Source organism: Lutra lutra, chromosome 9 (assembly GCF_902655055.1).
Source record: "Lutra lutra chromosome 9, mLutLut1.2, whole genome shotgun sequence".
In the NCBI taxonomy this organism is placed as follows: Eukaryota; Metazoa; Chordata; class Mammalia; order Carnivora; family Mustelidae; genus Lutra; species Lutra lutra.
In genome coordinates, this window is record NC_062286.1 from 75,632,150 (window position 1) to 75,656,820 (window position 24,671).

General features: G+C 40.5%; 1 protein-coding gene across 1 annotated transcript in view; it reads right to left on the reverse strand.

The window, feature by feature from the left end:
* VWA3B (von Willebrand factor A domain containing 3B) overlaps window positions 1-24,671 on the reverse strand; it is a 235,846-nt gene that overhangs the window by 173,540 nt on the left and 37,635 nt on the right.

Here is a 24,671-nt window from a genome sequence, read left to right on the forward strand (position 1 = left end):
AACCATAAGTGACTCTTAATCTCACAAAACAAACTGAGGGTTGATGGGTGGAGGGGGGTTGGGAGGGGGGTGGGATTATGGACACTGGGGAGGGTATGTGCTATGATGAGTGCTGTGAAGTGTGTAAACCTAGTGATTCACAGACCCGTACCCCTGGGGATAAAAATATATATTTATAAAAAATAAAATTAATTAAAAAAAATAAAAAAATTTTAAAAAAAATCACCTAATAAAAGCCAGGGTGAGGAAGGGAAATTCAGTGGTATATGAAAGTAATAATTCCTAATCTCTCTTGATTAAGCTGAGATTTCCCACTTCTCTGAAAACCACCTTCACTGTCCTTATTTTCCCTTAGTGTAAGAAATGATTCTTTGGTCTCCTTTTCTGGATTTCTACTGTTTCAATTAAGGGTTTGGTTTGGCTGTATGCTATTTTTTTCAAAATGATATGGCTTCTTAATATAGATATTAATCTCATTCTCACAATCAAAATTTTATCCTATGGGTAAGAGGTCCAGGCCCTACCAGATTGGTAGTTTCCAGAGATTAAGAACGGTGTTGGACCAGTAGGGAAATGGGTATGACCACAGAAGTACCACATAAGAGATCCTGCAGTGGTATCTTGACAACATCATGAGGCCAGTGGTGATTCTAAGAGGCCACGAGAATACCTCCCATTTTCAGTGGCATCCATGGGCCCAGCCACTGGCCTGGTCCTACTCAAGGCATCAATGGGCTACCAGATAGTCACTGCTCTGCAGTTGTTTCTAGTATGGTTGTAGTAACAAGAATTTTGCAGACATATTCTCTAGTTTTAAAAACCCTTCCAGTAAAAGGCTTAAACAACTAACTCAATTTCATAAGCTATATACAGTCAGCTCAGAGAACATGGACAACGTTATCATTAAAGTAAGCCAGTCCAAACTGTCCAATGATAAATACCTTTGAGGGTACCTGCTTTGTGCTTGCTATTGTGCTTGGACCTTTCTAAACACTGTCTCTTTCTCTTTGCCACAGCTCTGCAGGCAAATTCTACTCTTGTTCTCCTTCTACAGCTATACAGAAACTGAGGCAGAATGAGTCATCCAAGGTCACACTGTCAATGACTGTCAGAGCAGGGAGTCAAACCCAAGTTGGTGTGACTCTACCAACTTTGCCACCCTGCACAGTTGTCCTAGAAAAGGAACGGATGGTTATAGAGGGTCCCTGCATGCACCCCCCTTGCTGCTACGGAGATCCCACTTACAAAGCCCATCTACATGATGATAGTCCACAGATGCCTGAGAACCTAGACCCACAGAGACTGAGAGAATACCATCAGGTCTGGGGGCTGCCCCCGGAGACTCATCTATCCAGGGTGATTAACCTTAAGCCATTAGGACAGACCAAGGCCAGACCATAGTCAAAGTTTCTGACTTTCAAATGTAGTCAAGAAGGGCAGGGCAGAAGTAAAGGGACACCGGGGATCTGGCCCTCCTGAAGTTGGCCAGGTGGAGAGAGAGAGAGTATTAAAAGTTGTATTCATAAAGAAGCAAGTGGCAAGCCCTGACCGAGATGGAGGGCCACCATGGCTCTACAGCCATCGATAGCCCGAGGGGTGAAACATGATGGGTGCCCAGCTCCATGCTGGAACTCCCCAAATACCGCATCTGCTGCCAGATGCAAACCTTAAGCCCACAAGGCCTTCTGGCTGCTGCAAAAGCAAAACTGACTTCCAGCCGCTTACTGGAGCACGGAGGTGTTAAGTAGCAGAATCCTCGCTAAAAGTTTCAAATGATTTCATTTCTTTTGATGGCTGCATAGTATTCCATTGTGTATATATACCACATCTTCTTTATCCATTCGTCTGTTGATGGACATCTAGGTTCTTTCCATAGTTTGGCTATTGTAGACATTGCTGCTCTAAACATTCGGGTGCACGTGCCCCTTCGGATCACTACGTTTGTATCTTTAGGGTAAATACCCAGCAGTGCAATTGCTGGGTCATAGGGTAGTTCTATTTTCAACATTTTGAGGAACCTCCATGCTGTTTTCCAGAGTGGTTGCACCAGCTTGCATTCCCACCAACAGTGTAGGAGGGTTCCCCTTTCTCCGCATCCTCGCCAGCATCTGTCATTTCCTGACTTGTTAATTTTAGCCATTCTGACTGGTGTGAGGTGATATCTCATTGTGGTTTTGATTTGTATTTCCCTGATGCCGAGTGATGTGGAGCACTTTTTCATGTGTCTGTTGGCCATCTGGATGTCTTCTTTGCAGAAATGTCTGTTCATGTCCTCTGCCCATTTCTTGATTGGATTATTTGTTCTTTGGGTGTTGAGTTTGCTAAGTTCTTTATAGATTTTGGACACTAGCCCTTTATCTGATATGTCATTTGCAAATATCTTCTCCCATTCTGTCAGTTGTCTTTTGGTTTTGTTAACTGTTTCCTTTGCTGTGCAAAAGCTTTTGATCTTGATAAAATCCCAATAGTTCATTTTTGCCCTTGCTTCCCTTGCCTTTGGGGTTATGGATATTGGGGAGGGTATGTGCTATGGTGAGTGCTGTGAAGTGTGTAAACCTGGCGATTCGCAGACCTGTACCCCTGGGGATAAAAATATATGTTTATAAAAAATAAAATTAAAAATCAAAAAAAAAAAAAAAAGTTTCAAATGAGTCAAGGCTTTCCATTTTCCCCAGACTTGTCAATAGTATCTTAAGAGGGAGTGAGCCACAGGTCACCGACAAAGGAAAATACCAGGACAGTGTATTTAAGTTTCATTAAGGGGCAGCAAGTGATAGCATGCTCCGTGGGCAGACAGTAATTAGATTATCAATACACTGGTTTAGTTGTTATAATTAGGTAGCTTCAGATTCCTAGGCTGGCACTCAGAAAGCCAAACAACTCAAAACTGTCCCTTTAACTAGATTTGCTTTAAAAACAAAACAGGACAAACTGGAGAGCAATAAAAAGCATGACTTAGGATGCAGAGTTTCATTATTCCACAGGAAGAGAGGAAGCGCTGCCATTTTTATCAGGGACACTTCTAAGGGACTTAGCTGGGATATTAGACAGTTGCAACCCAGGGAGACAGAGCTACTGAAGAGTAAGAGGATAGAGGACAAGGCACAGGAAATTCCAGTATTCAGAGAGCTCGGTGAATTTGAGATGCTCCAGGCTAAACCACAGAGGAGACAAAACCACAAGGAAGCCACATGGATTTTGATCATCAAGGTATAAGCCAGCCAAGGTCTGCAGGGCACAGAAGCAGGATATGGTTCCTCAAAGAGACATCCAGACAAAGTACCAAATCTTCCAACCCAAACGTCCCCCCCATCCCTGCCGCAACAAGCCCAGCCATCTCCCATGTGCCATGAGGTAGCAATTTGAAGGCTCACAGAATTCTGACACCAGCTGGGAGACATGTCACATTAAACTGCTGTTTTCATTTGCACCCAGTATTGATTTCTCAGACTGGCTGATTTAACAAATGAAATGAGCCCCAGGTCGGATGTGTTTTGATATGTCAGGGGAACACCACCTCCCTGTCAGATCTTCCATGTCTCACCTACAGGATAAAGTCCAGTTGTCAGAGCCCAATTCATTAATTCTTCATTTGGCAAATATTTGTCAAGCTATGCGGTGGATGGGCACTGCCAGTGCTAAGGGCCCTGCTCCCTGTCTTGCAATCAAGTCCAGGGTTCAAGGCCCCAAAATGTTCCCTCCAGTGTTCTGCCACCTGGTCAGGGCACTGTCCTCCTAGCCTCTAGGGCCCCTGTACACCACTATCTTCACCATCAGGAAACTCAGGGCCCTCCACTGCACTCAGCCCACCCTTCATTCAAGGCACTGTCCAGCCTCTGCCATCAAGGTTGGCCCAGCCATTCCAGCAAACAGTGATCTGCCTCCAGCCCCTTCTCAATCTCATGGAAGGCATTAACCACAAGCACTGTTCTCAGTCCTTTTGCTTCCAGGACACACTCTCAGCCCCCCCCCCCCCCCCAATTAGGCTGACAGTATATGCAATTCCTGACTGCCTGTCACCCCAACCGCCAATTCCAAGGAGGACAAAGAAGCATCAGCCAGGGATGGTGAACTAGTATTTGCATAACTTTGAATCCAGTCTAATTTAAGTCAATTCTTCACAAACAGGCTTTATTTTTAGTACACAGCTGCTTACAACATAGCTCACCAATCAGCAGTGTGTCCCCGGTCATCCTGCTGTCAAGAGCTATGGTCTAAAACTCTCCTGTGGTGTGAGCTTGGATTACGGCCTGTGTTGGTACAGACTGACTTTGCTCACTAGATTGCAAATGTCTGGAACTTAGGGACAATGTCTTTTCTTTCTTTGTATCCTCCACAGAACTTAGCACAAGATCCAGTGTTTTCAGCAAGAATTCTTATCCTTCCTTGTTTTTATTGTCCTTATTACAAAGAAACAATGACCAAGCCCCTAATATATTCTTTCCTCAGGGAACTGCCGTGCCTCAGGATTGACAGGTCCAATATTGCAAGAAACTCTTCTGAGTGGTATATAACAGACTCCCATCATTTGAGCATATGACTATGCCCTAAGTATGCCAGACCTTAACAATGATGTGCCCTCAAGCATTAAGTCCCTTCCTTTTAGATCCTCCTGCCACAAAGACACAAGGATCCCTCCACATATCTAATGCACTAGCATTCCCAGGGTAGGAGGGAAAAGGAAATTCAAAAAGCAGCTAAGTGTGACACTGGTCCCAGATCAACCTAATGTAGCACAGGGAGAGGGCTGGCCAGAAACTAAAAGCACCATCAGCAACCCTGATTCCCAGACTCCTCCCTAGTCTCAGTGTGGGTTCATCTGTCTGTGGCCCTTCCCCACTGCCCAGGACTCCTGGGTGTAAAACTGATCCAGATGGGGAGAGACTGCTGTCTGCTGGAGCCCTAAACTCCTATTCAGCTGTGAGGATCTAAAAGAACTGAACAGAACTATCAAAAGGCAGTATTCTCAGAAAAAAGCATCACAGCTTCTATTTACAGAAAGCAATACAATGTGGTTTTTTGACTAAACTATGAGGGGAGTAAAATCCCCAGGCATCTGCAATTACAATAAGGTTCTGGTGAAAGGGGGCAATGACAGCCATAAAGGTATTGCAAGTGGTGAAATCAGCAGTTTCTGTTGCAATAGAAAATCCCCGGTTACTTGTGTCAAATTATATATTAAGCCGTTTGGGTGTGAGAGGCTACTGAACATCTCCTGGCTTGATCCAGACCCACCGCCCCAACCACTGAGGTGCATGTGCAGCTGCAGTTAGTGGCCCTATGGAAATTAACCACTGATCAATTTAAAGAAAATAGAGTCATTTCACCTTCTGGATAAACATCTAGAATTTTCCTGGAGCAATGGATATATATGTTTCACAAGGGACTTGACGTCTTAAAAGTAACTTCAAATCCCCAGCATGGGCAACTCTTCCTAAGTGGGTGTGAGCCTATCTCCTGGGGTCTCTCTCTTCTTGGTGGAACATCGTAAAATGCCAATGCAATGCAGTTTAATCATCCAATAGTCACTTAGAAAACCTGAATATAAGCCATCACTATTCTCCACCTAACTCAGCCAGGATGACCCCAGGCTCTGGGTGCCACCAGGTAAGGAGGTGGTAAAGACACGGGCACAGGGATAAAGAAGCAATAGCTAAAGAAGCAATGCCCAAATGCCCACAGATGAAATTTAGCTGATTAAGTCTATTCTATTTAGAATAAGCAATACCCTTTAAAAGGCACCAATCAAGAGGTGTTTTAATGAAATGATTAATTCAGGGGAACTTAGGAGCTTCCTTCAGAGAAAATTTGGTTTTTTTTTTTTGTTTGTTTGTTTTTTTAAGATTTTATTTATTTATTTGACAGACAGAAATCACAAGTAGGCAGAGAGGCCGGCAGAGAGAGAGAGGGAGAAGCAGGCTTCCCGCTGAGCAGAGAGCCCGATGCGGGGCTTGATCCCAGGACCCTGGGATCATGACCTGAGCCGAAGGCAGAGGCTTTAACCCACTGAGCCACCCAGGCACCCCAGAAAATTTGTTTTAATTGTTGTTTCTCAGCTTTTCCATCACAAAAAAGGCCCGAACTTCTTTCTGGTTCTAAGGGACCTACAGTGCATGGAAAGAACACAAGATGTTCACAGAGTTGCTCCCTGATTTCTATCAACTAACCCTGAATCAACCGAGAAACAGCAAGGCTAGGGCTACTGTTTGAGGGAGCAACCCCACATGAGCATCTGCTCAATCTCCTGTCCTCAAAAAAGCCCATTTTTGTGAAATGAGTCATGTGGGCTACTGGGGCAGCCCTGGGTCTCACTCACAAGTTTTAGCAGACTAATTATTTTCTTCAAACTCACAAGACACTGACCTAGGACCCAGAAAGCCAATTCTTTTAAATAAGACATCTTCCTAGAGAATCATTGTTCACTCATTTATTCAACCAAATTCAATCAATATCTATTATATCTGAGCACTGGAAATAAAGAATGAATAGGAAACAGTCCATGCTTTTAAGGGGTTCTTACTCCGCATAGCCTTCCAAAATTTGGTCCTCAGAACCTGTGTCAGAACCCACCAATGTGCTTATCAAAGTGCAACCTCCTAGGCCATACCCCAGACTTATTCTGAGTGTGTGGGGGGGGGGGGGGTATCCAGGAAATTGTACTCCTAAAGGCATCCCAGTGATTCTTTTGCCACAAAATTTTGCAAAACTTTAGTCTAATAGGTGAGAGAGGCATGTAAATATATTATTTCTATACAAAATATTCTTGGAGAAAAAAAATTGAGTCATTTCTGGAATCAGTATACTAATTAATACCCTATGTCCCTATTCCTGCCCTTAAAAAGGGCTCTTCAAAGAAGTCAGAGCGCTCCTTCCCCTTCGAAGTGCTGGAGAAGCCCTGACATACCAACTTCTAGATACCTATCCAGGCCATTTTCACTGATACGATTCGTTACGAAATCACGATTTCTAATAGTGCTGTTTATTTTATTTTATTTATTTCTTTGACAGAGACAGATCACAAGTAGGCAGAGAGGCAGGCAGAGAGAGGAGAAAGCAGGCTCCCTGCTGAGCAGAGAGCCCGATGCAGAACTCGATCCCAGGACCCTGAGATCATGACCTGAGCCAAAGGCAGAGCCTTTAAACCACTGAGCCACCCAGGCGCCCAGTGCTGTTTATTTTAGATTAGATGTCTTTTATAATGCCTGCTTCCCAGTGATGCATCAAGGAGAAAAGGGGGAAAACTAAAATTTACTATGTGCCTACTATGTGCCAGCCACTGTGCTGGGCACTGAAACATATTGCCTCATTTACTCTCACAATGATCACATAAGTAGGGATCATCACCCGCATTCAACAGATGTGCAAGGTGTGGTTCCGAGAAATTAAGAAACTTACCCAAGGCCACACAACTAGTAAGTAGTGCAGTCATGACTCAACCCAGGTCTGTCTGTCTCCAAAGCTGCCCATTCTCTTACCACACTGGAACACTGCCCTTGTGTCCTCGTAAATGATCACAACACAAGATCTATGTAAGCAAACCTCATCTGTTGGGTGTTGGTTGTTTTTAGTTTCCTTCAAGGAGCTTGTAGGCTCATCTCTCCCTGGGATGGAAGGCACCAGTCTGTAACTCTGATATGTAGGTGATGATGGTTGGTGAGCTGAGCTCCCAGACCAGGACCTACTGTGAGGTTCTGACGAGCAGCAGCACACACCGGCTTAGCTGGCACCTGCCCCCCTTTGGGATTGGCTGTCACCCATGGCACAGCCTTCTGGGGTTAGTAGCTCTAAGAGCTCTCCAGTGTTGGACTTTGGCTATCTGCGTATCTGTCTCCCTTGCCCAACTGTGATTTCCTTGAAGAGAGAACTATGTTTATCCGTTTTTATAACCACTCTTCCTGGTATATCCCTGACAGCTGGCAGACATTCCAAATAGGCTGCTCCAGAGCATAAACTTCCTGAGAAGAGGGACTTCTTTTTTCATCACTGTATCTCCAGAGCTTAGCACAGTGCCCGACTTTTAAAAGCAACAGTGCCCTCAAATCAGGGTAAGTTTATTCAAATGTAATCAGAAATTGACACCAGTTATTTTATTTAGTAACTCCATTTAATTTTTAAAAGATTCCTGGGGGGGGGGGGTGGGAGGTTGGGGGAACCAGGTGGTGGGTATTAGAGAGGGCACGGATTGCATGGAGCACTGGGTGTGGTACAAAAACAATGAATACTGTTATGATGAAAATAAATTAAAAAAATGATTAAAACAAACAAAAAAAAGGAGATGGTTAGGATTTGTAAGGATAGCTTTTAGTCAGCTTTGAAAGCTACTCTGAAATAAATATTTGATTGCTGTGAAAAAAAAAAAGATTCTTAAGGGATTTCTCTATGCCATATATTTTGTTAGGTGATGCAACATGTCTGGACCCACTCAATTATTTCAGTGGGATTCTAAAAGATTGCGTTCGTGACCAAAGAACTGGGCTGATCCCACTGCTGCCTGGTGCCAGGAAAGGACTACAGTGAGCAGTGAAGGCATCCCAGTGACAGGCTATTCTACAGCCAAGAGCTTAGAAAAACAAGTAACCCAGGATATAAACGCACTACGGGGAAGGAACACGGGGGCTCCCTACTCTGAAAGTGTCTTACTCTCTGGTTAGGAAAAGTAGAACTTCACATATACCAGGTACAGGGAGGGAGAGGGTGGAGATGGAGGTGGGAAATTCTTACATCCTAACTTGGGCTCCTTGGAGTTATAGTGGGAAGGAACAACTTTTACATCATCAAGCAGAAGCATAATTGATATTCTAAGAGTTGAGGTTCCCTGAATAGGAACCTTGTCTTTTATGCGTTCGGAATCTCCTCTTCAGCCCTCGTGAGCCTCTAAAGACACAGAAGGTGCTGAACAAATGGTTGTTAACTAGAGAGCGCCCTGTCTCCCAGAAATTCAAGGCAAACCATTATTGGAAGGAGCAGGAACCCGGAGATAATTAAAGTCTCTCAGCCTTGAAAACTGTATTGTGGCAACAATTTTGGAAGCTCAGTGCTCCAGCTCCATCCATTGAATTAAACTGAGTTCTAGGGAGAAGGAAGACCTCTGAGAGAGCCTCAGTAAATTACAATCAGTGCTTCTAAATTAAATCAGAGATTAGAAACAAAGCGGCAATGCCAAGCCTGAGTGATGGGCCAATAAACTTTAAATATCCAATTAAAGATTGGAAGTGCCTTCCAAGAACACAACTTGGTTATTTTTTTTTTTCCTCTCCAAGCCTAACAGCCGGAACGTATCTTAAAGTAAATAAAATTTGGTTTCATAATATTTATTTTATTTTATTTATTTTTTTTTATTTTTATTTTTTTTTCAGCATAACAGTATTCATTATTTTTGCACCACACCCAGTGCTCCATGCAATCCGTGCCCTCTACAATAACCACCACCTGGTGCCCCCAACCTCCCACCCCCCACCCCTTCAAAATTCTCAGATCGTTTTTCAGAGTCCATAGTCTCTCATGGTTCACCTCCCCTTCCAATTTCCCTCAACTCCCTTTTCCTCTCCATCTCCCCTTGTCCTCCATGCTATTTGTCATGCTCCACAAATAAGTGTGGTTTCATAATATTTAGTTTTAGTTCACGCATTTATCTCCACCAACACACAAAAAAAGTACAGTTTCCAAAGGTAGAATCAGCCAAATTTTCACAGCTACACCATTTCTGGACTTCGGAATAAAACTAGCTGATCTGGGCAGCTTTTCTGACACCATTTTGCCAAGAACACTAGACACAAACAAAAACACTCTCAGAAAAACAGTGCCCTTTCCTATTACCTAATATTCCTTTTTATTTATTCACTGAAAAGTCTCTCTTGGAGACAAGAGCCAATATGGAGGTGAGTGCAGTGAACCTGTTTGTAGTTCTGCTCAAGTAGGGGCTGGCCACTGAACGATGCAGAGGGCCCAGGGCAGCACTGCTCAGTGGGAAGGATGATGATGAATTCCTTAGTGATGCCTGATGTGGGTGCAGGTAAAAGCGAAAGATGCTGTGCTGCCCAACCCTGATGTCCTGGAACCATGAGATGGTCCTGAGCTGGTAGCTCTTTTGGTTATATGTATGGAACCATGTTGAAGTTACAATGTGCCCCGAGTGTCTGCAATTTGCCTCCCCCTCTTCCTCGTCCTCTTTTTCTTCCTCCTTCTCCACCTCTTCCTCTGGCTTGAAGTGGGAGCTCAGAGCTCTGACCACGGCCATCAGCCTGGATGCTCATTCTACCACAGGAGTGCCTTCAATTTCCAATTCTGAAGAGCTTGACATCGTAGACCATCTAAGGTAAGTCCACTGTTGGCATCACCAATCAGTCTAGATCCCAAGATAGCTACATCAATGCCAAAATTCTTTACTTTTTGTAGCCTGATGCCAGGCCCTTAATTGGACATTTTTTTACTTTAACATGATTTTCCTATTCTATATTCACAGTTTCAGTTTAATTAAATTTTTCAAGAGTAAAACAAGAAGAGAGAACCAGTACAAAAGATGAGGTCTGCTCCAAACCCAGGAGATCAGAAGCCTCTCTCCCTTGTAAAACAGTCCTCAAACAAGCAAACAGACCCCCTCATTCTAGGCCCACAGGGCTTTCACAACCTAAGGAGTAGCCAGCTCCCCACAGGACTTGGGACTGTACCCCTTAAAGATATAGTCCATGGAAAGCACCTTTCCCAAAGAGCAATACCCCAGATTCCACCCAGAACAATCTACATGAAAGCTTCTGAGAATTGAAAACTACCACATCCAATTTACAACTATTCTTGCACCATTTGAGCTCTCCCTGAGCCCAGTCTGACAATAGGAAAGTAAGAGAAAGTCATGCCCAGAAAATGCCCCACCATTTAATCCTATTTCTTCTTTCTAGTAGAACAATGGGTGCTCCTGAAGGAGGCCTACCCTTAGTATCAACCTTGAAAATGGACCTTCCCCCTATCAGGACATAGTTGAACAGTATAGTATTCACTTCTTGGATCAAAATTCCAATTTTCATCCGTCACTGTGAATGAAAATCAACTGGTTAGTATCATGACTATTCTAAAAATATTCTTTACGACAGAGCCTTTTGTATCTTGTCAGATTGTTTTACTTTCTAGAACCAATGTCTACAATAAAAGCCCACTTGGAATCTCAAAAGGAAACTAACACTAATTCAGTGTCAATTTTGTACTGAACAGTTCCACATGTGTTACATGTTTTAATTTTCCCAAAAGCCATATGAGGTAAATGCTATTATTACCATTTTTACAACTGAGGGAACTGAGTTTAGAAAGGTTAAGAAACTTGCTGAGGTCACACAAGTAGTAGTAAAACTAGTATTTGAATCCAGGTATGATTCCAAAATTGATTCACCTTCCAGCAGACATTAATTTCCAGAGCCAAAAAAGAACCATACAAGAACAAAAGATTGTGATAGCTTCAGTTACTGTTCAGCAAAAATTTACTTCCCTCCCTATCCCATTGACGTTGGACATAGTTATGTAATTGGATTTGGCCAATGGAATGTTAGTGACATGACATGAGCAGGGCCCTTAAACATGACTGCATGGTTTGGCTTAGCTCTTGTGTTCATGCTATTCGCTACAGTAAGTCTATATCCTGGATATACTAATTAAAAAAGGACAAGTCCATCCTAGATTAACCAAACTGCAGTTGACCTATAGATCAGTGATCAAGAAATAATGGCTGAAATCTTTCTTAATTTGATGGAAACTACAAACCAGCAGGTCCAAGGAGCTCAAAAAACCCCAACTACAAGATACACATCATTAGGATTGAAAAGAAACGGTGATGGGCTTCAGAAGGCAAAAGGAGAGACAGAATGGAAGAGCCAAGGAGGATGTGTGTCAGTCTTTTCTCAACCTCTAGAGGGTCAGTAGCATTAGAAGTCACACCCAATGATGAGTGTGAGAGATGGGTAGTAGAAGTAAATAAATAGAGGAGCTGAATTTTCATCCAGGCTAATGTGGGGAAAACCAGACACAGTGTAGGCAATCAGAGGATCCCAGAGGGCAAGGGGAACAAAAGGATATGCCTCCTCCCATAAAATTTCTCCCATAAAACAAATCCAGAGTGAAGGTCTTTAGATAGCCACAGAATCAGGGCTAGAGGCAATCTCCTCTTGATCCCTGAGGTAGGCAGCCACTACCATCCGCACAAGTGCTCAGGGGGCCTGACGCAGTAGGTGACATGAACCCCAGTCCCCTTCCTGTCTTCTCTCTAAATATTCTTGATAGTCAAAGAAGACTGACCTTAAACTCTTGGGAGGTAATGTCATGTGCTATCTAATGTACAACTTAAAATGTCATGTGTTATCTAATGTACCAACCTAAGCAGCCTCTGTCAAAACAACGGAAAAGAACACCTGAAAAGAACAGTCCTAGAAAAATAAACAGGAAAAACTTCAGTGTGGAAGGAAATTCTTCCAAGAAATTAATGTATATACAAGAACCCAAAGCAAGCACAGAATAAAGGACTATACATGATATATCAATTGTTGCCTTTGCAATGAAGCAAGAAACTAGACAAAATTGCTCTCAGCCTACAACTAGTTTTACTTTCTTAGGGGAAGGGCTGATGTAAGGAATTACCCCAAAACACAAGGTCTAAAATTTGGTCATAATTCATGTGTAACTAACTTATTTGCAGATACTATTACAATTTATTTATCAAACCCATTTTAAGAAATGCAGATTCCTACAAATATCTACTTGCCAACAATTTATCAAATGTCAAAAGTAAATGAAATCAGAATTTGTAGCAATGTATCTAGTTTATCCAATCTCTACTAGTTTTAGTCGGAGCACTCTAAATGACTTTGGAAACTTTGGAGAATAATTACAGCCTTTTACATGTCTACTTGATAATGGGTAAAAATGCCACATCATTGTTCCAAAATTTTTTATGGCTTTAATACACTGACAAGCTGTAGTAAGCAGACCACTGGTACAGCTCAATCTTTTGTTTTGCTTTCATACTATACCACTGGACCATCCCAAAACTGTACTAATAAGCAGTGTGTGGGAGGAGGAGTGGAGAAAAGAAAAAAGAGAAAGGAAGGAAGAAAAATATGTTGGGGACAAAAAATAAAAACCTTAAAATGCCCATGGATATTGTGAGAAAACAAGTGTTCACTGAACAGATAGCACAGAAACCAAGCACGTGTGTACTCCCCCCTCAGAAGGCAGTCCAGCCACACACAAAATGAGGATTCATTTGGATAACGGCAAGTCCGTTTTTCACATCTACAGTAAATATACAAGGCAGAACTAAAAATGAATGAATGTCAAAAGATCATCACCAGAAAGGGAAGATTACAACAGGAAAGGGCAAAGAAGCAGGGTGGATGGGCCAGGAGCAAGCCTATACCCACAAATGCAATATATTACAAAGGAACCTACATACACCAGTGAAGAAAATGTAAAGGTTCATGAGGGAATCATGTGAATTCAGCTGTTAGCTATTTAAGGAAAAATCTGTTTACATCCTTATGTTACACCACACCTCAAAAACAAATCTAGAGGAACCAAAAATCTCTTTGTTTTCATTTTCAACTCAGGCCATAAAGGATCAAATGGAAAAGAGATGGAATCACACAGGAGCTATAGGATTTATGGGCCGGGCTTGCTATACAAATTTTAAATTATGCATATAAAGGTGCATATAAATGATGGCCAAAATGAAAAGAAAAACAGTAAGTAGGATAAATTATCAATAAGTAGTAATACTGACGAGTTAATGTCATTAATATACAAAAAGTTCACAGTATATAGTAAGAAACACAAGACTCCACCAAATAAATGGGCAAAGGCAAGCAGGTAATTCATAAAAGAAGTTAAATACAAAACGTCCAATTTCGCTACTACTATTCGCTACTGATAACATTAATTTCTTCATCAAAGAAATTCAGATAAAAATGAGATAACTATTTTTAATGCTAATTCAGGTTCTATGAAATGGGGATTCCACATACACTGTTGATGTGAGTCAACATAAATGTTTATGTTTATTTATGTTTATGTTTAAATTTATGTTTATTAAAACATAAAACACTGTTGATGTGCATTATATCATCTTTTTAGAAAGCAAGTCCATGTGAAAGACTAACCCAAAATGTTCAAACATGTGGATCCAGTATTTACATTACTGGAAATCCATTCCCTAAAAAAGTCTAAAACACAGGAGGAAATATACCACAGAAAAAATGCTGTATTATCTCGAATAACAAAAAAAATTTCAAACTTACCCAAATGTTCAACAATAAGTGGTTTACAGAATTAAAGTATACCACAAATCCCTGAATGACATGGGTTTGAACAATGTTGGTCCACTTAAACAGATTTTTTTTAATACAGTACAATACTATAAATGTATTTTCTCTTCCTTATGATTTTCTTAAAACATTTTCTTTATTCTAGCTTACTTTATATAAGAACACAGTATATAATACACAAAACATAAAAATAAACGTGAATCAACCGTTTTTGTTATCAGGAAGGCTTCTGGTCAACAGTAGGCTATTTATTAGTAATTAAGTTTCAGGGGAGTCAAAAGTTATATGTGCATTTTTCACTGCTCAGAGGGTTGGTGCTCCTAACCCTTGCATTACTGAAGGATCAATGGCACTATGTATTTTTAAATATCACTTACAGAAGTTTTATAAGAACATGGAAAAATACTTGCTATAACATTAAGGGAAAATGTGATTTTCGAAGTGGTACATAATAGGAGAGTGATGCTTTAAATTTTTTTTTAAACATACAGTTAAGACGGGAAGGAGATACACCAGTATGTTCAACCGTGAAAATCTTTGGGTGGCAACAATGTTTCTTTTCCTTTCTTCTCTGTATTTTCCAAACTATTTACACTATGTCTGCACAGTGTGGGACAGCAGAGTGTTTGTGACAACCTAGGTTTGGACCTCCTGCTCGGCCTGTTATCAGTCATGTAACCTCAAAAAATAACCCCAAGGCTGATTCTCTTCTCACTTCACATAATTACTGTGAAGATTAAGTGAGGTAATGTATATAATGCACCTAACACACACACACACATACACACACCAGCTTTAATCACGTTAGGAAAAAATCCTTTAAAGTGATAAGAGTTAAACATTAAGCAGGTTAGTACACTTCCCCACTCTCATCCAATAATTAGAAGTGATATATCATGGTTTCTGAGAAATAGTGGAAGAAGAAAAGACCAAAAAAGGTATTTTTTTTAATTTACAAATTATATTCTTTTCAAAACACAAGAATTTTATGCCAACCTACTGAAAGATATTTTGGAATTTGAGAATTTGAGAAGAGATGGGCTAAGTGTTCAAATGATACTTTATTAATTTTATGTCAATATAGTAAGTAGCGACGTAATGAATAAATGGGTGACAAGAAAAAGTGAAAGACATCATCCACCCCACACAAAAGATGAGGACATTGGGTTTCACACTGGTTTTACTCACTTTAGTACATCTTTGAGCATTCCAGACTCAGTATTTACTTCCAGGATAAACACAACTATATAACTCAGTATCTTTTCTTTTTCCTAGAAATTATGGTTGGGAAGGGGGTAGGATGAGTACTAAAAAAGAAACACAGGGGCACCTAGGTGGCTCAGTCAGTTAAGTGTCTGCCTTCAGGTCAGGTCATGACCCCAGGGTCCTGGGATCCAGCCCCTCATTGGCTCCCTGCTCAGTGAGAGGCCTGCTGCTCCCTCTCCCTTTGCCTGTCGCCCCCACTGCTTGTGCTCCCTCTCTGTCATATTGTTGGGGCCGATTCCACGTTAAAACCTGTTAAACCCCTAGGGCCTGCCTGGGCCTACTTGGCCATAGTGACTCCATGTTGCCTAGGTAGACATTTTGTTATTTAATAAATGCCTCAGCAGTTACTGATATCAGTTCCAGGTAACTGTTGCTGAAACGCACACCTAAAACAAGGCCATTTTGTTTAATAAACGCCTCAACAGTTATTGATATCAGTTCCAGGTAACTGTTACTAAAACAGACACCTAAAACAAGGCCAGACAGGTGGAAACATCCAATCAGCCAAAGCCACATATGTAGAGGTCTGCGGTTGTGCCCTATAAAACTAGCCTGTAAGACCAAGGGGTCGTCGCTCTCTTCAGAGGCGGCCCTGGCCAGTCAGTCTGACTTCTAATGCTTGGCATAGAATAAAGCTTTACATAACTTTCACTTTGTCTCAGTCTCGTTCCCCTAGCCGGTCAGTCTAACTTCTAATGCTTGGCATAGAATAAGGCTTTGCATAACTTTCACTTTGTCTCAGTCTTGTTCCTTTGATAACAGACCCAACAATATAAATAAAATCTTTAAAGAAAAATAGAAAACACATATGCCTTCTTCTGCCAAATTAGGAGACAAAAATATTATCCTGAGCAGCTGAGATGGGCAGAAGAAAGCACAGAGAAAGTGCACCTGGAGTGGTCCAGAGAGCTGGGGCAGGTATTAGAAAGTGGGGAGCCCACCCAAAGTCAAGGGTAAGCAACACTGGATACTGGAACCTCAATGACAAGGGCTAGTAGCAAAAGCTTTATCTATTTGGTTTAGAAAGGCAAAAAGAGGTAAGGCTTCACAAAGCGTCACCTAGAACAAACTTATTTGTAGGAACCTCCCCCTCTCTCTCTGAACAGCAGAGAGGCAAGCCTTTGAGTTGCTACACTACCTCCCATATGACCTGCCTATACATATCTATAGTACTAGAAGCTAGTACACAGCATCCAAACATGGATACTGTAAGGGGGAAAAAAAGCAGCAAAACTATCAAGAGATGACTAATGTTCACTAAAAATGTTATCAAGGAACACATGAAAATTATGATCAACATTTTACCATGAATTAATATATATATATATGAAGCCATCATCTCCATGATGGAAGAAAACAAAGCAGAAATATAACAACTCAAGAGTAAGATGGCAAGAAACAGGAAGAGATGAAATATGAAAACTCAGGAAAGAAGCAAACAAATCACAGATGATGAAATTGGTAGAAATTCAATGAAGAATAGATACTATGGAACTCATTGTAAGAAACCAGAGAAGGTGAACACAAACAGAAGTGAAGTATTTTTAAAATATTAGGGGGATTAAATAAATAAATAAAATTTAAAAATAAAATATTAGAGGGGCACCTGGGTGGCTTGGTCGTTAAGCATCTGCCTTTGGCTCAGGTCATGATCCCAGAGTCCTGGGACAGAACCTCCGCATGGAGCACCCTGCTCAGTGGGGAGCCTGCTTCTCCCTCTCCCACTCATGCTCTCTCGCACTCTCTCTCTTTCACAGAAATAAATAAAATCTTTTTAAAAATATAAATAAATAAATAAATATAAAATAAATATAAATATAAATATAAATAAAATATTAGAGGGGTGTCTGGGTGGCTCAGTCATTAAGCATCCGCCTTCAGCTCAGGTCATGATCCCAGGGTCCTGGGATCGAGCCCGCATCGGGCTCTCAGCTCAGTGGGAAGTCTGCTTCTCCCACTCCCACTCCCCCGCTTGTGTTCCCTCTCTCACTGCATCTCTCTCTGTCAAACAAATAAATAAAATCTTAATAAAATAAAATAAAATATTAGAAGGAAAATGATAAATATGGTAGTTAATGGAAATTTATTACACCTTACACATAAAATGAATCCCTGAAGAAGAAAACCACCATGGTGCAAAGGTTAAGAGAATAAACTGAGTCTGAATCTTGGTTCTGTCTGCTATATGAATTTGGAGAAGCTTCTTAACTACTTTGGCTTCATTTCTCCCTCACTAAAATGAAGAGAATAATAGTACCTACTTCACATGGTTGGTATAAAGATTAAGTGACTTAAAAGATAAGAGGCTGGAATAGTACTTGGCACATACCAAGCAATGTCTAAGTTTTCCTTAAATTTGAAAATAATAATAAATAATTTATATTTTAAAATAATAATAAATAAAACAATGGAACAGAACAAATATTTAAAGATATAATTCAAGGAAACTTGCTTGAAGTTGAAGTCTTAGAACTCCATTTGTAAAGGGCACACTGCGTACCAGGGACTATCAACTACAGTAGTCGACACTGAGATATATCTTGGGACTTAACAGACTTTGGAGCAAAACTGTGAATAAGATGTCCCTCAATCGTATCCACACTAACAACAATTACACATCAATCCAAAGAAAAAAAAAGTACCTACATGGGAGCTTTGGCATCCAGGTAGGAGACTGTGAAACCCTGGTGCAGTCCAAGACTAAGAGTCACTCTGAGAAGGCAGATCAGCACTAATGCTGCTGACTTGCTGACCATGGTCCTGGATACAGAAGAAGAAACAGATCTATAGCCCTGAGGACTCAGCTACAGCCCCATTTGCCAAAGCAAGGTCCTATCATTAGCACCATATGCCCACATGCCACAGGACCCAGAAATCATGCAGAGTATCAAGTTATAGACATACAGACCTTGGTCCTGGCCATGGACCCTGAAGTACCCCATGAACTGACTCCAGTCTCTACTGGCCGTGGTCCAGAAGTACTTGAAGGTAAACCCACCAAACTCAGTCAGTAGATTCTTTTTTTTTTTTTTTTAAGATTTTATTTATTTATTTGACAGAGAGAGATCACAAGTAGGCAGAGAGGCAGGCAGAGAGAGAGAGAGGAGGAAGCAGGCTCCCTGCCGAGCAGAGAGCCCAATGCGGGGCTCGATCCCAGGACCCTGAGATCATAACCTGAGCTGAAGGCAGAGGCCTAACCCACTGAGCCACCCAGGCGCCCCAGTCAGTAGATTCTTAAAAAGCCCTACAACTGCTCCAGCCCATCCCAGCCATGGTGTGTAGTCTTGCTGGCACAAGGACTGTGCAGGAGACACTCCAGTCTTCACCCCCACAGATCCTGAAAAGGCCCTATACTAGGCTCCTGTCCTCTTCCCGTGGCAATCTGCAGGCAGGCCTGCTGACACAGGAACCAGACAGAAGACACTAGTGTCTGGACACTCTGAGATCCAGAGGGCTCTATACTCAGCTCCAGACCCTTCATAGCCAACAGGCCAGAAGCCCTAAGGGTCTAGAGTCCTAGCAGGAGATACTCTAGTCTGAAAGAGCCCTATACTATGTTCTAGGCCCTTCCAGCTGCGGTCTGTGAATAGTCATGCCGACACAGGGACCCAGCATCAGATACTCCCAGTTGTGCCCCAGAGATCCTAAAGGGCCCTATATTTGGTTCCAACCACATCACAGCTGCAGGCCTGGCAGACTTGCCAGCCCAGAAAACCAGTAGAAGACATTCCCATCTTCACCTCAGAAGATCCTGAAAGGGCCTTATACTTGGCTCTAGATCCTCTCTCATGCTCTAGGTCAAGTCCTGCTCATCCAGGGACTCCTTCAGTGACCAGGCAGCAGCCCTCCCAGTGACCTGATGGGAGTCACACCTGCCATGCACCTAGTAATAGGCGCACTGTCTAAAGACCCAGTTGTGGATCCTGAAGAGGATCCTTGTCCCAGAGCCACCCTACTAAACAAGGTACTGGAGAGAGTTCCATTCACCCAGGAACCAGACAGGATCCATACCCACCTGCTAATTATGGCTCTAACCCAGCATGACTGTGATTCTGGAGGTAATCCCATTAGTCCAGGGAACAGACAGAGGTTTGTACCTGTGGAAACCAGTCTATATTGACTGGAAGAGGTGTCTGCTTCCTTGAATAGATACCATTTGCAAGGCTACATGGATCATGAAGAATCAGGCAAATATGACACTGCCAAAGGAAACCAATAATATTCCAATAACCAACCCCAAAGAAATAGAGATCTATGAATTACCTTTCAAAGAATTCAAAACAATCGTCTTAAAGAAATTCAGTGAAAGGCATAAGAACATAGACAACCAAATGAAATCAGGAAGATAATGCATGTACAAAATGAAAAGTTTAATAAAGAAACAGAACCCATAAAAAAGAGCCAAAATAGAATTCCCCAAATACAAATACAATGATAGAACTGAAAATTCAAGAGAGCTTCAATAACAGACTTGATCATGCAGAAGAATCATCAAACTCAAAGATAGATCATTTGTTATTAACCAGATAGAACAAAAAGAAAAAAGAATAAGAAAGAGTGAAGAAAGTCTACATGAATTATGGGACACCATCAAGCCAATAAACATTCACACCATGGGAGGACCAGAAGGAAAAAAGAAAGGGAGATGGAGAGGAGAAGTGAGTTGGGGGAAATCAGAGAGGGAGACAAACCATGAGAGACTGTGGACTCTGAGAAACAAACTGAGGGTTTTGGAGGGGAGGCAGGGGTTGGGTGAGACTGGTGCTAGGTATTATGGAGGGCACGTATTACATGGAGTTCTGGGTGTGGTGCATAAACAATGAATTTTGGAACACTGAAAAGAAATAAAATGGGAAAAAAACTGTGGTATTTTAAAAAAATGATTTTAAAAAATAATAGCTGAAAACTTCCCAAATCCAGGGAAAGACATGGATATCAGGTACAAGAAGCTCAAAGGACCCCAGCCAAGATGAACCAAAGAAGATTACTCTGAAGCATGTTATAATAAAAATGTAGAAACTCGGAGATAAGGAGGGAATTTTGAAAGCGGCAAGAGAAGATGACTCATCATACACAAGGGAACCCCAAAAGCTATTAGCAGATTTCTCTGCAGAAACCTTGCATTCCAGAAGAAAGTGGAATAATATATTCAAAGTGCTAAAAGAAAACACTGCCAACTAACCATACTATATCCAGGGAAAATGTCCTTCCAAATCGAAGGAGAGATAAAAACATTAAAGAAAGCTAGACAAACAAAAGCTAAGGAAATCAGCTAGAGATAAAAGCTAGACAAACAAAAGCTAAGGAAATTCATCACCACTAGACCTGCCTTGCAGAAATGCTAAAGACACTAAGCACCAATACAAAAACATGTAAGTATGAAACTCAGAAGTACAGGTAAATACTTAAATAAATTTATAATACCATAACAGTGTAATGGTGGTATGTAAATGACTGCTGTCTCTAGCATAAAAATTAAAAATATATTAAAAATAACTACGACTACAGTAATTATAAAAGGATGTAAAGTATGACATCAATAGCATAAAATGTGGGAAGAGGAGAAGTGTAGAGTTTTTATATGCAATTAAAGGTAATTTCTTACCAGCTTAAAATAGACTGTGCTATTTACCTCATGATAACCACAAGAAATACTTACAGTAGTCACACAAAAGACAAAGATAAAGGAATTAAAGCACACTACTTCAAATAATCACAAAGGAAGACAGTAAGAGAGGAACAAAAGAAATCTGAAGAGCCAGAAAACACCACCAATATAAGTCCCTACCCTATCAATAACTATGCTAAATATAAAAGGACTAAATTATTCAATCAAAAGACACTAAGTGGCTGACTAGATTTTTTTAAAAACACAAAATCTAATTACATGCTGCTCTAAGAGACTCATTTTATTTTTTTATTAACACATAATATATTATTTATTTCAGGGGTACAGGTTTGTGAATCATCAGTTGTACACAATTCACAGCATTCATCATATAGCACATACCCTCCCCAATGATCATCACCCAGCCACCCTATTCCACCTTCCCCGCCCTCCAGCAACCCTCAGTTTGTTTGTTCAAGAGACTCACTTTAGCTTTAAAGACTTATATAGGTTGAAAGTGAACAGATGGGAAAAGATATTCTATACAAATGGCAACCAACAGAGAGCAGGAGTGGCTACCCTTTCATCAGATAAAATAGACTTTTAATCAAAATTGATCACAAGGGACAAAGAAGGTCACTATACAATGATAAAGGGATTGACTCATTGAAAGAATATAACAGTTATAAATATGTATACATCCAACACTGGTATACCTAAATATTTAAAGCAAATATTAACAGAACTGAAGGAAGAAACAAACAACAATGCAATAACAGGACGTCAGTACCCCACACTGAGCAATGGAAAGATCACTCAGAACATCAATAAGGATGCACTGGACTTGACCTATAACTTGGACCAAATAGACCTAATGTAATTACTGATAGATAATAACTATCACTAACTTACTAATGGGAAAAAACTGGAAAATTAACAAATGTGTGGAAATTAAACAACACACTCCTGAACAACCAATGGGTCAAAGAAGAAGTCAAAGTGAAACCAAAAAAAATATCTTGAAAGAAATGAAAATGGAAATACGTAATTAAAATCTATGGGGTGTAGCAAAAGCTCATATAAGAAAGAAATTAGTAGCAATAACACCTACATTAAAGGGAGTAAAAAAGATCATAAATGAACCTAAATTTACATCTCAAGTAACCAGGAAAAGAAGAACTAAGTCCAATTTTAGCAGCAGTAACAAAGATCAGAGCAAAACTAAATGAAATGGAAACCATAAATAGAAAAGATAGACAAAATTGAGAGGTTTTTTGAAATGATAAACAAAATTGACAAACCATTAACTAGACTAAAATAAAAAGAGAAAATCAATAAATAAAATTTAAAAATGAGGAAAAGTTACAATTGACACAACAGAAATACAAAGGATTATAAGAGAGTAATATGAATACCAACAAACTGGATAATGGATAAATTCCTAGAAAAATATAACCTACCAAAACCAAATCATGAAGAAACAGAAAATTCAAAAAATAATAAGACTGAATCTGTAATCAAAAATCTCTCAATCCAGAAAAGCCCAGGACTAGATGGTTTCACTGGTGAATTTTACCAAACATTAAAGAATACCAACTCTTCTCAAACTCTTCCAAAAAAGTTGGAGAAGGGAACACACCAAAATTCATTTTACAAGCCCAGCACTACCCTAATACCAAAGCCAGATAAGGACACTACAAGAAAAGAAAATCACAAGTCAATATCTCTGATGAATACAAATGCAAAAATTCTCAACAAAATACTACCAAACCAAATGCAACAGCACATTAAAAAGATCATACACTGGGGCGCCTGGGTGGCTCAGTGGGTTAAAGCCTCTGCCTTCAGCTCAGGTCATGATCTCAGGGTCCTGGGATCGAGTCCCACATTGGGCTCTCTACTAGGCGGTGAGCCTGCTTCCTCCTCCTCTCTCTCTCTCTCTCTACTCTCTTTGTCAAATAAATAAAAATTAAAAAAAAAAAAAAAAAAAAGCCTCTGCCTTCAGCTCGGGTCACACAGTCCCAGGGTCCCGGGATTGAGCCCCACGTTGGGCTCTCTGCTGAGCAAGGAACCTGATTCCTCCTCTCTCTCTGCCTGCTTCTCTGCCTACTTGTGATCTCTGTCTGTCAAATGAATGGATGAAATCTTAAAAAAAAAAAAAAAAATCATATACCATGACCAAACAAGATTTTTCCCTGGGATGCAAGAGTGGTTCAACACATGCAAATCAATGTGATACACCATGTTAATAGAACAAAGGTTAAAAATTTATATATCCTCTCAATAGATGCAGAAACAGCATTTGACAAAATTCAAAATCTTTTAATTTTTCATTCAACAAAGTATTGGAAATCTTAGCAGAGTAATCAAGAAAAGGAAGAAAAGGGGCACCTGGGTGGCTCAGGTGGTTAAGCAACTACCTTCGCTCAGGTCATGAACCCAGGGTCCTGGGATCGAGCCCCACATCGGGCTCGCTGCTCAGCAGAGAGCCTGCTTCTCCCTCTCCTTCTGCCTGCTACTCTGCCTGCTGGTGCTATCTCTCTGTCATATAAATAAATAAAATCTTAAAAAAAAAGAAAAGGAAGGAAAGAAGGAGGGAGGGACGGAGGAAATCCAAATCAGAAAGGAAGATGTAAAATTGTCTCTGTTTGCAGATGTTACAATCTTATATATAGAAAACCCTAAAGACCCCACTGAAAACTATTAAAACTAATAAACAAATTCAGTAAACTTCACAGAATACAAAATTATAAAAATCAGTTGCATTTCTATATCCTAACAAACTATCAGAGAAATTAAAAAACAATTCCATCATCAAAAATAATAAAATACATAGGAATAAATTTAACCAAGGAGGTGAAATCCCTCTGCACTCCCATATTTACTGCAGCACTATTCACAACAGCCAAGACATGGAAACAACCTAAGTGTCCATCAACGGAAGAATGGATAAAGAAGATGAAAGATGTAGATATAGGCACAGATCAAACAGATGTATTAATGAAATATTCATTCATGAGAAAGAAGGAAATCCTGTCATTTGCAACAACAACCTTCTCACTTACATGTGGACTCCTGAAAGAAAGAAAGAAAGAAACTCATAGAAACACACAATATAATGGTGTTTGCCAGCGGCTTGCTGGGAGAAATACGAAGTGTTGGTCAAAAGGCACAAAAGTCCAGTTATTAGATGAGTAAGTTCTGGGATCTACTGTGCAGACGGTGACTGTAGTTAACAACACTGTGTTAAATATTTGAAAGTCTGTAAGAAGAGTAAATCTTAAACATTCTCATCACAAAAAAAAAAAGAAATGGTAATTATGTAAGGTGATAGATGCACTAATTTTATTATGATAATCATTTTATAATACATATGAGTATCAAATCATATTGTATACCTTAAACTTACACAATGTCATCTGTCAATTTAAGCCCAATAAAGCTGGGAATAAAAACAATCATTTGCACAACCAGGTAAAAAGGTAAAGTCACTTAGA